Source organism: Nannospalax galili, unplaced genomic scaffold (assembly GCF_000622305.1).
Source record: "Nannospalax galili isolate Female #2095 unplaced genomic scaffold, S.galili_v1.0 scaffold287, whole genome shotgun sequence".
Classification (NCBI taxonomy): Eukaryota; Metazoa; Chordata; class Mammalia; order Rodentia; family Spalacidae; genus Nannospalax; species Nannospalax galili.
The window spans coordinates 1,342,361-1,357,302 of NW_008357493.1; the positions used below are offsets into that span (position 1 = coordinate 1,342,361).

The 14,942-nt window shown below is 37.7% G+C and overlaps 1 protein-coding gene across 1 annotated transcript in view; it reads right to left on the reverse strand.

Annotated features, from left to right (window-relative positions):
- The window catches only part of Fgf14 (fibroblast growth factor 14), a 705,665-nt gene that overhangs the window by 323,363 nt on the left and 367,360 nt on the right, over positions 1–14,942 (reverse strand). The gene's annotated exons all lie outside the window — the stretch shown is intronic.

Consider the following 14,942-nt stretch of genomic DNA (forward strand, 5'->3'; position numbering starts at 1 on the left):
GATACCACTCAAGCAATAAGAGAAAAGAGTGAAATTTTTCCATTGGCAAAAAAAAGCAAACAACTACCACCTAGCCTTCTGAATCCTGCAAAATTATCCTACAAAAATGAAGATCATATAGATTGTTTGGAAAAAATAGTCAACAGAATTCGTTGTCCGTGAAACTTCCTTCTTCTAAGACAACGTTGTTTAAAAAGCTCTTAAAAGAAAAAGAAAATAACATAGATGGGAAAATTGAATCTTCAGAAAGGAAGAACCTTAAGGAAGGAAAAGTAAAACAAAATCTTTTGGTTTTATGCCTTAGTTGATCTAACAGAAAAATAGTCTCTTCAAAATATTGCCAACAACAACATATCAGACGTTGACAGCTTAACTTGCTGTGAACAATGGTGGACGGATAGGGACGCAAGGGAGAGACTGCGAATGCTCTAAGTTAACTGCACACCTACTGAGTAATATGGTCTCTTTGAAAGTGGATACATCTTAGTTGCAAATATGTACAACAAAGTCCTGGGTAACCACCACACTTATGTTTTCTGAAAAAAAATTAATAGATCAGTTAGATTGGGAGAGAAAATGGGATCTTAGAGAAGACTCAATTAAAAGCAGAGACAGTAGAAAAAAATAGGACCAGAAAAAGACATTTTAAATGCTCTGAAAGGTGTTAGAAAACAGGAGAAATATAAACACGGGCAGATATTTAAGACAGTAAAATTCTTTCATTTCTTACACGTAATGATAGTAATATATTGGTGACATGGGAGAGCTTATTCTAAGATGTATAGTGAAGTACTGAGGAACTATATGTTGTAATGTCTGAAACTTGCCTTTAAGTGATGCACTCTGTGTGTTTATGCACAGAGAAAAAGATAAAGAAGCAAAATCCCAGCCACTGTTGTGTGTAGATGATGACTATATGCTATTTAGTATGTGGCTACTTCAACTTCCTTATATGTTAAAAAATGAGGAATGTTGGGAAAATGGAAACATTACTTACTGTCAACACTCACTTCTCTTGTTCTAGCACAGGCTTCACAGCAAGGATATTGGTAAAATCCACATTCTGTTTACGTGTCCTTTGAAGCATCTCGAGACTTTAAGGCAGAAGAGTTACTGTCCGTGGATGGTATCTGTCTGATGTTTGTTTGCTTGATTTTCCTTTGCTTTTCAATCCTGGGAATTAAACCTGGGTGCTAAGTAAGCATGCTACCACTGAGTTCCACACTCAACCCTTTTAAAAATTAATTTAGATTTTATTTTGAGATAAGGTCTTGCTAAGTTGCCCAGGAAGGCATTGAACTTGTGATACTTTGCCTTATCCCTAGAGTTTGGATGCTGCAGATAAGTGCCCAAACAATAACTGATTCTAAATTCATAAACATTGGGCTCTTTATGGTTGGATAATGTTGCTTGTTTTTGCTCTCATTTCTTGAATGCTATTATAAATGGATTTTTTGTCCTCAAGAGGTTGCAAAACCATAAACTGCTGGTCAAAAATCCATAAATTACAATTGTGAAATTTTAATTTTATTTCCTAAGTCATATAATTGTATATTGAGAAGTAATTTGAGGTTTACAGGAACTGCAGGAAATAAAATTAGTAGTATGTGAAATTAAAAATGAGCTAATACACATATTTTACTAAATTTATAATGCTATCTCATTTTATTCCTTATTAGAAAACTGAGCCTCCTGAGTCAGTCTCAGTTATGTGAAATATGACTGCATGCTGCAATACATTCTAGACGTGATTAAAAGAACTGCATGGCACGATCATGAATTGTGTTATATAAATTAAACCTGACACAATAACGTATGGCTAATCAAACTGCAAGGCCATTATAAACACCTATCTCCCTTCCTTACATGCTTTGTGCTGGCATAGCAATCACAAGATTAAAAATAATTATAGCAATTTGAACGGAACATCTGTTAAATGTAATGTTTGCTATCAACTGTCATATAGAAGTGGTCACAAAAATATCTGAAGGGCAGCAATTTTCTAAAATAACATTGAAAGCCTCATTTAGTCGTTTTGCTTTTGCATCATCCTTTGAAAGAATTATATTTGCATGTGTGTGAGTTTGTGTGTGTGTGTGTGTGTGTGTGTGTGAATGTGTTACTCAATATAAGATAGATATGTATGAATTTCTCTAGGCAGCGTGGCCCTAAACTCCAAAAGACTGTGTATTAAAGGAAAGATAAGAATTCAGAAGTAGGAAATTAATGTGGTTTTGAAAAGGAAAATAATTGTTTTCCAGCTTTATGGTAACAGAGGTGTGACAATGAGTCGTATACTCTGCATAAGAGCTAATTCGTGTACTTTATAATGTAAACTAGGCTAATGTCTGGCACTTAATTGAAGTCAATTTAACAGCATTTACGTGAATCACATTGTTTTAAGAATTGGAGTGAGATAAACATGACAAACTGATTCCAAGAAATCATTAGTCTAATCTGTTCCTAATCTGCTTCAAAACAGATCAGATCTAATGAGGGGGAATAAGTCAGCATCTAATTGTAATACAAGACTAAACTCTATCTAGAAGTAACTTCCCACAGTATACCAGAGCAGATCAACCCTCTTTCACCAGAAAACCATGGAGTTCATGGAAGAGTTAGCCTTTGATAGCTATTGTCTCTGGTGGCAGAGACAACAGTTAAGGGACTTTTAGAATAATTAGGATGAAAAATGGTGAAGAAAAAGAGAGAGGACATAGTCACATAAATTTCTATGAGATTTAATTGACAAAACAGCTTAGTGTGTCATAGCTCTGGCTGTGATTTGACACAAACCTAAGTCACGCTGAGGTAAAATTTCAATTGAGGAATTTCCTCCATTAGATTGGCCTATGGGCATGTCTGAGGCAGTTTTTTTGATTGTTTATTGATGTAAGAGGGCCCAGCCCACTATAAGCAGCACCACCCTGCGCAGGTGGAAGAGGCTGCATAAGAAATAGTGGAGCAAGGTAGTAAGCAGCCTTCCTCTGTGGTTTCTGCTTCAGTTCCTGCCTTGGCTTCCCTTGACGATGGATTGTAAGCTGCAAGACAAATTCTTTCTTACTCAGTTTGTTGTTGGTGGTGGTGTTTTTCGTAGCAAAAGAAAGTAAAATAGGACAGAGTGGATAAAGAAAACACAACAGGGCTGCCCCATATGCCACGGATTGCTGCCTGAAGCCCACCAATCTCTTAGAGCACAGGGACAGGCAAGTGGTAGCTTTGAGTATCCAGCCACTCTGCCTCCACGAACCTCTTTCACTGTCTCCCCCTATCCAACTAGAAAGATGTGACCCCTATACACACACACACACACACACACACACACACACACACACACACAACCAGATCCTTGATCACGAAAAAGAAAACTTGCAATCCATTTTTCTTCTTGTACAAAAGAGAAAAGTGATTTTTCAAATTTTACTGTCCCTCTAACAAGAAATTCAAGTCAGCAAGTAACTTGCACAGAAGTCAGAATGCTCTTTCATAAACACAAGTATAGTCATGAAGACAGAGCAATGGAAACAGCAAAGTGGTAGGAACCAGCGTAATTGAACTATGACCCCTCCCATGAGCCTGGAATTGTGGTAAAATCCCATGAACCTGAAGTTGTGGTCTACTCCTTTGAGTTGGAGTTGTGGTACCCCCTGTGAGCTGGAGCTGTGATACTGCCCTGGGAGCTGATCCACTCTCATGAGCCAGTGTTTTTGGTCCCCTCCTATGACCTGGAGCTGTGGTCTGTTCCTGTGAACCCAGAGCTGTGGTTCCTAATCTTGACTCATGATTCCACATTCCTCTGATAGCAGGCTGATATGATAGTGGGAACAGACTGGAGGATGGAGGACTTCCTGATGTTGGGCAGTAATTTCAACCTTCTCTGAGTGATTGCACTTCCACAATCCCCTCCCCCAAGGTTCCAGGTTGTGAATGGCAATGATTTTGCCTCTGTGTTAGGCTTATGCTGGGGACAAGGGAGATCTCTGTCATTTGCAGATTCTGGTCTAGATTCTCAAGAATGGACTTCCCATCTCCCCTGGAGAACAGTTATGGCCATGACTCCACACACGGCCCTGGGCATCCGTGACTTGATACTGGTCTTCTCCCATTGCCAGGCACCAAGAGGTTTTCTGTCATTTTTTCTGTTACTCTTCTACAACTCCAGCTCACATTCTGCTGTGCCACAGAAAAAGTAAAACATGTAATTGAACTTCTAGAGATAAAATAAATCACACTCTGGGGAGTTAAATAAAACTGCTTTAATAACCAAACTATTATAGTTCTCAAAAAATGTGACTGTATTTAGGAAAGTAAATTCACAATTCTGTATGTTTTATATAATGTTTTATTTTTACTGACAAAACTATACTACCAAACTTCAAAAATACTGTGAAATTTATCACTGTTGCTGTAAAATGAGTTTGGCATCCACTCCCTTTCCAAATTCCTCAACCTTTACCAAGTTTTTAAATGTAATCATGTATTTTTAAAAACATAATGCTAATAAAAAATTAAAAAAAAAAAACATGAAACCAGTGATTGTTGACGTTTCTGGCAGTGTAGAAATCTTACCCTTGCCCTAGAACACAGGATAGAATATCTGAGAGAAAGGAGCTGGGCCTTGACGACCTTATATCTACCATGAATCTGGTTTGCATCTAGGTTAGAAACTGGAAGTCAATAACAAGAACAGTCTTGAGTCTCCAAGCAATCTTCTCTTAAGTCTCTACTGCTATTTTTTTGCAAATTTATGAGTGACCACAAGGAAACAGCTTTATAAAATTATTGTTGTATGGAATGATTTCTTTCCCACCTCCTATAACACAATCCTGCCAGCATCTTAACTACAGTGTAGGTGTGGTAAGGATATTTTCTGATTCCTAACAGTTTCCTGCCTAAAGACAGCCCCCTCACTCCCCGCCGCAGCTCCCTCTTCTGTGGACACACCAGCTTATCTTCAAGAAATCCCCTTCATTTCATTTATGTGGACTCTCACCAGAAAGTCTCAAATCAGTGTTTCTCTCACCTGCTCACTTTCTCCTTTTACTCAGCTCTATAGCACTGTTCTAGACACTATAAACTATTCAACACGCATGTGTGGAATCTATTTATTGTCTTACCCCCCCTCGGTAGAAAAAAAAAGTCCATGCTTCTCTAGGGATCCTAGACTAATGCAGATTTGAAAAGACATCTGGAAAAACTATATGACTTATATGCTGGATCCTGGAGATTACAGTGCAGAGGCAAATCTATCAGTTAATAGAATGCAATAGCAGTTCCTTTCCCTGTGCCCCCACTGAAGAGGTCTAGTACTATTGAAATTATAGCCCACCATTGTCATAAAGCACTACTTCCTTCCAGTCTGTGAACTACATAAAGACACGAGTCCTTTGTTGTCCATCTGTGACCCTCCCTTTATACATGTCGTGTCTTGCCCTTTGTAGTCATTATTTTTGCAGAGCTATGACCAACATACCTGGCAGAAACAAATGAAAGGGAATGTATTTATTTTGTCTTATGATTTCTGAAGTGTTAGTGTACCATGGCAGGAAGGTGTTGCAGAGCAGAGAGCCCACATCGTGACACCCAGAAAGCAGAAGAAAAGAAATATAGGAAGTGTCTAGAGTAAGGCACCCCTTCCATGGGCTTGCCCACAGTGATATACCTTCTCCAGTGAGCATCACATCCTGATTTTTATCCCTCCCAATAATTTTCATCATTTCATGAATCCACAAAAGGGTTGATCTGAATCCAGTCAGAGCCCTCATGATCTAAGCCTTTCTGGGGATGGCACCCAGACATACCCAGCCATATACCTACTCACTTCTCAATCCAATCAAGTTGACCAAATCAACATCATACTCTGGAACTGAAAAAGGAGTGAATTATGAAAATTAGTAAAAATCATTGCCTTCTAGCAAAGATTAAACACATTTAAGGAAATCTGAATTTTAAATAATATATCAGAATGAATTTTTCTTATAATTATACAATAATTTGATGCATCTTGAAGGAGTTTGTCTTCAGGTTTAAGAGTTACATGCAAGGGGCTGGGAGGATGACTCCGTAAAGTGCTTGTCATGCAAGCATGAGGACCTGAACTCAAATCCTCAGAACTCATTTAAAAAGCCGGGAATGGTGGTATGTTCCTGTAATGTCAGCCTTGCTGTAGGGACTGAAGAGAACTGAATCCATGAAGTTCATTAGTCAATCAGCCTAGCTGAATCAACAGGTTCACTTAGAGATCCTGTTTCAAAAAAAATAAAACAGAAACAATAAAACAAATAAAGAATAATGGAGGAAAGCATTAGTGGACTTCAGGTCCCCTCATTCATGTGCACACATGCGTGTACACTGACATGCACGTGTGCACACACATGTACAACACCAAACACACACACACACACACACACACACACACACACACAAAGACATAAATGCAGAGACTACTCTGCAGCATTAATGTAACATGCATCTGATCAGAAAATCAAAGTAGGCTTCCCAAATTAGTGTAAGAGGAACATTCTACAGTTTCGTGAGTCCCACCAAGGTGACTTTCCTTACAACCAAAAATGAGTATGATTGAATGGAAATATTGAAATGAGTTGTGAAAGTTCTGAACACTGTTCACCCAGATGGGATAGTGAAGTCAACAGAGACTTTCACTTTACTTGAAAGTCTAAAAAGTTTCAGGATACCCACTAAGGTTAGCCAGACAATTGCTTATCACCATAGCACCTTATTTCCTAAGACTGATAGAACTTTCTTGTCTTCTTTGCTATAAAGTGCTTACCAAGGTGATAAAAGTCATACCATTAATAACATATTTTGCTATGAAATATCTTATACAAAAATTACCACTCTGAACTGTGAGGCACTCTCAAATGCTATTGCTATGGGATGGGATATCAAATTAAACTTTCAATTTGATGAAGATTAAATTGATAATCACATTAAACTAATAAACTCGACAGATGAGACACTGTTTCCTGGAATAAACAGCAATGCTGAACAATGATAGACTTGGAAGTGGGAGCATGGCAAACCTCCAAAGTTTAATATAAACACTTGCTTTAATGTGTTACAGGAACAGCCCCAGCTGGAGATTAAAGTTGCCTTAGTGATAGAGAACAGAAGGGCTGAAAACTGTAATATTGGATCTCAAGATTATTTGTGTGGAGTATGACGAGTTCATGTTTTATTGGGGGTGAGTTTTGCCCAGTTGAGGGCACAATTATAGTATGCATTCATTAGCACATATCCAGAAGATCAGAAACTACACAATACAAGAATGCCCCTTGTGAAAATGAAGGGAGCAGTGTGATTCCAAGATACATCTTAATAATGATATCTTCAATGAGAAAATAACTGGATTGTTAAAAAGAAAAAAACAAAATTGCTCAGAGAGGTTGAAATAAAGGTGATGCATATGACTCAGTTATTGTTGTGGGTTTTTGTGTGCTTGATGGGAGCAGGGGAGTGTAGAGGATGAACTGACCCATGAACCGTGCCTCCATTTCTGTAGAGATAAAATACCAAACTGGGAACATTCACGTTTTGAGACCAGAGCTAAGCATAATTGCAGCAAATGTCTTAACCAAGTACTTATTTTTGTTTTAGGGGGGTTAACTTTCTCTTCTTCAGTTCTTTTTTTAAAACATAGGCATGGGAGAAATTTACATACAAAATGCATGTAATGCTCAAATGCATCTTGCATTGTTTTATAAACCTGTAATACCAGAAGCCGAGGCAGAAGAACAGCCATAATTCAAGGCCACTCTGGTCTACATATTGAGCTCTAGGCCAAAGAGGACTACATAGTGAAACCCTGTCTTAAACAAACAAAATATCCAAGGGGGCAATGTTCTGCTTTCTTTGCTAGCTCTCTTCCAGCTTCAAAAATGATAATCCCTACATGGGGAAAATAAGTCCCTGAAATACTTGCAATGATCATAAGCAGAGTCAGCAGAATAAATAACAAATTAAAAAAAAAACTCTGCAGTTTCCACCTAGTTAATGGTCATATGGAGAACAGACTCCAGTCTTTAAACTCACTGTCTAGTGTCTTGTCACAGATATCCTCTCTGTTCTCCCAGAGTGCTAACTGAGATACTGACAGAGGAGCTGCCAAAGCCAGCAAGTTCATGTGTGTCTCTGATTTTATTATGGAACTGGTATCCTAGGCATTAATACTGCCTAGCATTACCCATGCAAATAACAAAAATAAAGCAAACAGTATTTGCAACATCAGGGTGGAAGATAAAACATTCAATGTATTCAGCAAAGTGAGGAAGAAAATAACTTCTGATAGGCTTATCCTTAAAAAGGAACTAGACATAATTTCAGATACTTTCCCTCCATTTGGAGAGAGAGAAAAGATGAGTCACTTCCAAGTGCCATGTTTATGTGATTCAGTGCAGGAACACAACACAACTGTTTTGTCAGCTCAGTTTCCACTGTCAGGTTCACTATCCTATGTAGTAAGTTTTGACAGCTCTACCAGAAGCCTCCTGTTAGTTACTTTTATGTTGTGATCAAATACCTGACAGAAACAACTTAAGGGAAGAAGATTGTATTTTCGCTCACTGTTTCAGAGGGTTCAGCCCTTGGTGCTTGGCCTCGGGCACTTTAAGGAAATACTTGGTGATGATGAGAGTGTACAGTGAAGGAGCGCTATTCACTTTGTGGCTACAAAGGAAGCAAGGAAGGTAACAGGAAATAGCCAGGGATAATGCACTCCTAAGTACCAGTCCCCAGTGGTCTATTTCTTTTTCCTGAGCCCTATTTCTTAAGTTTCCAGAAACTTTCTTTTATTTTTCTATTTTTATGTGTATGTGTATGTGTGTATGTCTGTGGGAATGAATGCCACTTGTGTACAGGTGCATAAGGAGGTTAAAAATTAGAAGCAGATCTTTTAGGGCTAGAGTCACATGTTGTTTTGGATGCCTGATGTGGGTACTAGAAACAGAAGTCACCCTCTAGAAGAGCAGCAAGCACTCTTAACTACTGAGCCATCTCTCCAGCCCTTCCATAACCTTCCAAAGTGGCACCACTCTCTGAAGACTAAATATTCAAAGAAGACCATGGGGAACATTAGACATTCAAAGAATGGCACCTCCTTTAAGAACAAGTTACTTTAGACACAGTTTTCTCCATAAGTAGCAAAGCAACCTAATCTCTATGAAAAGAAATGATCACAACTTCCTTCCATGACAACATAGCCCTCTCTCATCATTACCCCCTCCAAACATATTAACCTGTCTAACTACCAGTCCTGTGTATGAGGTTATCTTGTGCCTCAATCATCATGGCCACCTTGCCGTTGGAGAAAGAAGCATCTTTATGGAACCACCAATGCCTTTTCAAAGAAGATAGTGTGTGTATCAGACAGTGAATGATATTTGGACATTTAATTTATTTCCAGGACTTGTTCTACGGAAGTAATATAAAACTGTCCATATTTTGCTTTGCTATCTATTTTGTACAGAGAAAACGTTTTAGTTCTTATATCCTTTTAGTTACAAAAATCTCTACATGGATAATTACATGCAAATAAGCCCAAGAGACATCTATTTTGCTCTTGAATTACAACATTCTTTATGCAAATAGCAGCTCTTAAACTTGCAGGGTTTTCTCTGATCGATGCCAACACCATTCTACACATCTCAATGTGGCCTAGGTTTCAAGGTTTTTTGCTTTTAATTTCTTTCTTTATACAGAATAAGAAAAATATTAGTACACTGATCTCTCAGTAGGTACAACTTTTTTTTTCTGATTGGTGTTTGAAGTTCACATAGCACATCTCCTGGCATGTTAAAGTAAATGAAATGTTTTCAGAAATGACTCTAAGAATTCCAGAATCATCTCAGAAAGAACCATGGAGGACACACCCTTATACTGACTTTTGTTATTGCTAACCAAATGTAGGAAAGCCTGATGGAGTTCACTGATTGCACATAACCAGCTTGCAAAATACATCAACATGAAATAATGCATTAATATAAAATAAGTAGCAGTTATTCTTAAAATATTATTCTTGAAGTAATTGGTAATCAATTTGGAGAAATAGACAAATTTGGTCTCATGTATTTCTGAATTTAATTAGGGTACAAACTTGACAACATTAAAACCATTTTTTATAATCACTTGGAAAATAACTACAAGGAAACAAATAATGGCTTGCCCTGAAATTTTAAGTGCATCAGTTTATATCATACATATAATAAACATAGCCAACACTTTTATTTATACTGAGTATAATCACTAAAATATGTTCATCTGTCATCAATCTATGCCCATATTTGTGAAATCCAATGAGTAAGTATTAGATACAAGCAAAGTTCTTGTGCTACAAAGAGCTCTAGGAGTAAATGGCCATTGTCACCAAAAAAGTATAATATGATCATGATATCCACTGCCTAAGAATCGATGGAGTATGGGGAATGATAACTAACATTAAAGGCCTATAAAAAATTCATATGGAAACCTACCCCTATAGAACCTTCTTAAAGTATATACCTATACATTATAAAAAGAGACTTAAAGTAGTTACCTTATAATGGGGGGACATTGACCCTGCTAGACACCATAGGCTGGCAAAACTAAAGTCCAATGCCAGAGATGGACTCCCCCTTTTGAAGCTGTTGAACACTGTGGACCATTGCCACTACTCTTGATTACCCCCAAAACTTCACAGTAAGACCCTATTGATGAAGACATTACGCACATGAACTGTAGAACAAACAAGGAGAAATCAAGCTGGTGCTGACTTCAAAGCCTAATCTCTACTATCTAGATTTCATAGTGCTGAAAGATGCTATACAAGCCACCTGCATAGAAAATTTATCATCCATCTTATACTGTTGTGAATCATACAACCTACAACTGACCCAGAAAAGTATGGCCACCTGTGCAATAGTGGCATAAATATAGGAACAACCAACTACTTTCTAATTGTATTTAAGGTCCACTTCATAGAATGGAACTTATATTTGATAGGGATATCAGACCTAGGAACCCTAGGTTAGGCAGTCCACAAACCATGAAAGAAAGCCGAATACATTTACTAAACAGATAAATTATTACATTTATTCTTAGTGCTTTAATGCTATACCCATAGATTAGAGCATCTCTCCACTCTTTGCAGAAGTCTTGCTTATACGGCAGATGCTGAATAACAAAGAAACCCAAAACTGACCAGGTGCATAGAATAAGAGGCTGAAGATTGCTTATCCCTGAAATAGAACACCTATATTGAACTTCTGTCTCCCAAGGCTAGGAAATTATTTCAGAAGAAGGGGATGGAAAGACTGTAAAAGTCAAAGGAGGTGGATGTCCACAAGGAAACAGAACTTTCCAGGCTGCCGGTCAGTTACTCATATGAACTCACAGCAATAGTGACAGCATGAACAAGTCCAGTGTAAGCACAAGTCAGACAAAATCCCAGCATAGACATGGACAAGTGGGTAAGAAACCTCAACCCTACTCAAGGAATTATTGACAAATGGTAGCTGCTGAGAAAGGGAGATCAGTCTTCTTTAAGGGGAAGAGAGAATCTTGGTAAGTTGACAAAGATCCCGTGGCTGAATCAACACCAAAGGGAATTTGAGGACACAAACCTGACTCTATAGGTGTGTGTGTGTGTGTGTGTGTGTATGTGTGTGTATGTGTGTGTGTGTTAGTGTATTTGGGGAGGATAGTAAAAGGGGTGCAGATAAGGGGAGGATCTAAATATGATCAAAATATATCATATGAAATTTGTGAAACTTCAATGAGAAAGGAAAAGTTAATTGTAATTTCTTATTGGGAGAAATGCTAGCAATAGAGGAAACTGGGAACTATTTTATCTAATTTTCTGTGAATTAATAAATTTTCTAAAATTCCCTGAAATTTTAACATTAGCAAAAACATACCTTTATGTAACCATGAAGACACAAGGCATAAGGAAATAAAATTGAAAAAGATTAATAGCATGTGATTCTACTAACTATGAATTAATGCATTGATTGTTTTAATGTTGCAATAAGCAAAGGTCCAAAACCAACTCTAAAGGAGGCGTTGTTTATTTATTTGGGGTATGACAGAACAAACTAATTCAGATCGTAGTGAAAAAGAAGCAGAAAACAGAATACAGGAAGAATTCCCACAAGATACACCCCAGGTGACCCACTTCTTGCAGTTAGGCCTCACCTCCAGCTTTTCACCCATGTATTTTAAGGATTAAGGTCACCATATTAAGAGGTAAGGGCTTAGTCCACTCTTGGGCCACAGCCCTCATGATCTAACCCTCTCTAGAAATGCTCTCCCAGACACACCCAGATGTGTTTCTTAATCTGACCAAGCTAGTAATGAAGATTAACTACATAATCAACAATGCAGATAGCAAATGCTGGAAGAGCCCAAGATAAGCCAGCGTGGGGCCACCGGGAAGATCGGTGAGACCGCCTCAATGTGAAGCTGCCTATTTTTCATCTGTTGTGATCGTGTAACAAGCCCTGAATGCAAATCAATTTTACAAGTACTACTGATAACGTAGAATTCCTTACTTTTAATGAAAGGTGACTTTCTCTATAAGCAAACAGACTAACAAATCAAAGGCAACCAAACTGAATTTTGAAGTTCATTGGCCCTTCTTACACCAGAAATAAGCCCCAAATAACCACTGGAAACCTAAAGAAATGCCAATGTTCAGACCCGGAGTCTCAAAACTCTACTGTGGAGACAACAAAATGGGCAGAGAGAAGTCCGCTTTATAAGGAAAGAATATGACATTTTTAATTCAAGGGTTTGTCTATAATTCCTAGTGTGTTTGTCTTCATTTAGTGGACCTCAAATTTGTTTCACAGGGGATAAGATGGAACTGGAGGACAGGGGAGAAAATAGGAGGGAGAAAAAAAGAGTGAAGAAAGCACGGGGTTTCATGTAACGGTGAAGTCAGCTTTCCTCCTCTTGAATCAGAAAATGGTCTAAAGTAAATCTAATACAATGCTTAGTGCATGTGATTAAATAAACTAGAGACATTTTAACAAGTTTCACTCTAAGGCAAATGTATTCCATAATCAAAAAACCAGGATTGGCCAGAACAGGCATGGCAGCACGTGCCTACAGTCTTAGGCAACAGTCTGAGATGTGAGGAAGCAGATGTTTGAGGACTGCTGCAACTTCCAGATCATGCTGGTCTACAGAGTAAGCTCCAGGCCTACAAGGACTACATAGTGAGATCTGGTCTCAAAAAAAGGCCATGAGATTCATACTTATGTTTATAATATTGATGTAAAAAATGGATAAAATTTAGAGTGGGCAGAGTGTAGAGCTACAGTCATGTATCTGAACTCCCAGCAAGCAATAAGATGCTGACCAAGAAGGTAGAAGAAGACGTGGACCCCTCACTACCCTGACATTATTCGTAAAGAGTGAGACTCTGGGTTTCCATTTCTCTCTCAGCCCCAAAACAATCAGATTCTTTCTGTTAATCATCCTGTGCTGTGGTAAAATGCCAGAATTCCTCCCTGTTGAGAACTGGGATATAGGCAGAGCTGTGACAATGCCTATGGTGGTTTTCATTATAATAAAGACAGTTTATTGAACTCTCACTCTGTGCTGTTATGTCTTGAGGACACAGTTCTCTTGATGAGTGGTTTAAGTTCCTATAATGAGAAAGTGATAATGAGGTTGTACTGTGCTCCAAGACATTTCATTATTTGTTAGAATACAGTGGACTAGCTTAAGTGAAAGAAATCAGGGTATAAACGAAGGAACCTGAGACTGAACAGAGAACTGAGATAAAGATGGATCAAGACTAAGGTGATAAATGAGTCTTCCTATATCTTATATCTCTATTAGCAATTCAGGTAGAAATCATCATAGAAATGACAAAATCAGATTTATAGTAATTTAGATACCCTCAAATTCCACCTTCTTAGACAATACTCTCACAAACACCAAGTAAAAATCGGAAGGACTAGTGTTAATAAATATCTGCCAGGTTTGAGCCACTGCTGTGAAAAGCACAAACCTTCCACAGGTGGAAGTTAAAAAATAATTTTCTGTCAAGCATGGAGTCATTCAGCACTGCACGTATTGGTGAATTTATCATTTCCAAGTGTACATGACACATCCAAATCACTCTACTATTATTAATATGACTTACACTGAATGTCTATTTGACCAACAGACTTCAGAAAGGGGTAATGGTGCTCTCCACACTCTAAGACAATTTTATGTTTTGGTGTAACGTGTTCTTGCTGTTAAACTGTGGATTGTAGCGTAGGTGCTAGAAAGACCTGATATCTAATACCAGGTGATAGTGGTGTTTACTCATGTGTCTGTCCTGTTATTTTGAATCAGATATTCAGGTTATTGTGGGTTAGTGAATGATGACAAGACAGTGGGCGTCCATCCCCACTCCCTCTATGTACTAACTGATTGTTCTGTTGAACAAAGGCAACATGGATGTGAATGTGAATGTTGATTTTTTTAATTATTACGGGAGTCAAACTACTTAATAGAAATCAAACACATTCTCAGTGAATAGCTTTATCATCTGTAAAATTGATATGCAATTTCAACCCTCCAAATATTGTAGACCAGAAAAACTTGAAAAGTCATTTATTAGAGACTGCTGCTCATGACCTAAGTTGACAATTTCTAAGACTGCAGTGTATCCTGAGCAAGTATCATATATATCCACTGGGATTCACTGAAAATTAAAAATTTAGGTCAAAGTATTATATTTTTGGTTGTGAGGAGAGAATAGAAAACATGCTCCTTCCAGATAATATACATGGTTTCTGAAGAAAAATATAAAATAACTATCATTTTACCATTTTTAATACTTTGTATATTATTCCAGATTTTAGTAGATATATTTATGTATCATAGGTTGTATCACATAAATTCATAATTAAAATCCTTTTTTCTAATACCTTATGTTAAATAATATATCA